This window comes from Dipodomys ordii, unplaced genomic scaffold (genome assembly GCF_000151885.1).
Source record: "Dipodomys ordii isolate 6190 unplaced genomic scaffold, Dord_2.0 Scaffold17, whole genome shotgun sequence".
In the NCBI taxonomy this organism is placed as follows: Eukaryota; Metazoa; Chordata; class Mammalia; order Rodentia; family Heteromyidae; genus Dipodomys; species Dipodomys ordii.
The window spans coordinates 15946980-15948176 of NW_012267233.1; the positions used below are offsets into that span (position 1 = coordinate 15946980).

The following is a 1197-nucleotide window of genomic DNA, read 5'->3' on the forward strand; positions in this document are numbered from 1 at the left end:
CGCGGCTGTCGCCCGGGACGCGCCCCGCGCACCCCAGCCCTGAAGTCCCCCCGCACAACTTGGGACCCGTGGAGGACGATTCCGGACCGGGCGACTAGAGGCGGGGACATAGAATACCAACCGGGCACGGAAGACAGACAGCCGCTTTTTTCCCCCCCAGTGAAGTGGCGGCGGCGGCGGCGGCGGCACCACTAGGCTCCTTCGCGCAGCCCCACTCGGCTCCCCGGAGCGCCGCACCTCGCCCCCGGCCGGCCCACTCAACTCCCCGGCCTCGCCGGGCCACCACCCTGCCCCGCCCGCACGTTCAGGCCCCGGAGCTTCCCGTGTCCTGATTGGGTGCGCTACGGAGAGTGGGCGGGGCTACCGCGAGCGGATCGCGAGCGGGCGGGCGGGGGCGGAAGAGGAGCGCTGCGCCTCGCCAGCTTTGTGACGTCATGGGGGTCAGACAATCTTTTCCATTGAGCGCAGGCCGCCCATTGGCTCCCCGAGCCCGCCCACGTGACTTCGTCCAGTTAGCGGGTGAAGGTGGGTCCGAGCGGTGCCTGGGCTTTGATGTGACCCGGGCTGCGAAGGCGTTGGTTGTATTGGCGGCTGGCCAGGGGAGGATGAAGCGCCTAGGCTGGTCCCAGAATTTTTGCGCGCGTAGGAACCTAGGGGCGGGCTACTCCCCTGCCTAGTTGGCGTCTGCGGATGCTTGGCACCTCGGCGGGCACAGCGTGGTGTACCAGGCAGCTCCGAGGGGCCCAGCCGCCCCCGCGCCTCGCCGCCTAGGTATGTGCAGACTACGCCAGGCTGGACCTGGGGAGGGACTGACTGACCACCGACAGGAAACTGAGTTCCCTGCCGTTAGAGAATTCCAAATGTATTTTCTTCATTCATTCGTGAGCAAGTCGCAGATTATAGGAGCAGGTCCCAGAAAAAGAAAGTTTGGTGAGGAAGTGTGTGGTGACGTTCTCCGACGGACTTTGAAATCGCTGCTTTCCCCTTTGTCCTGGCAGCCTTGCACAAGCGAGAAGGGCCCCTGGACTTGGTGTCAGAACGCTTCCCATCAATCTCAGTAATGTGATTCATTTCCCATCTTTAAGGTTCAGTTTCCACGACTGTGAGATAGTTAGGCTTAGGGCGGCAGTGGAAGTCACCGAGAACTCTGCCCTCCACCCACATATGCTTCCTCGTTATGAGATTAAGGTTTCTGCA

At 63.1% G+C, this 1197-nt stretch overlaps 1 protein-coding gene across 1 annotated transcript in view; it reads right to left on the bottom strand.

The window, feature by feature from the left end:
- The window catches only part of Pdp1 (pyruvate dehyrogenase phosphatase catalytic subunit 1), a 6778-nt gene extending 6542 nt beyond the window's left edge, over positions 1–236 (bottom strand). Inside the window, exon 1 of the mRNA XM_013012601.1 lies at positions 122–236. The gene's annotated coding sequence lies outside the window, so the exon portion shown is untranslated. The remainder of the gene's footprint in view (positions 1–121) is intronic.
- Positions 237–1197: the final 961 nt, after the last annotated feature.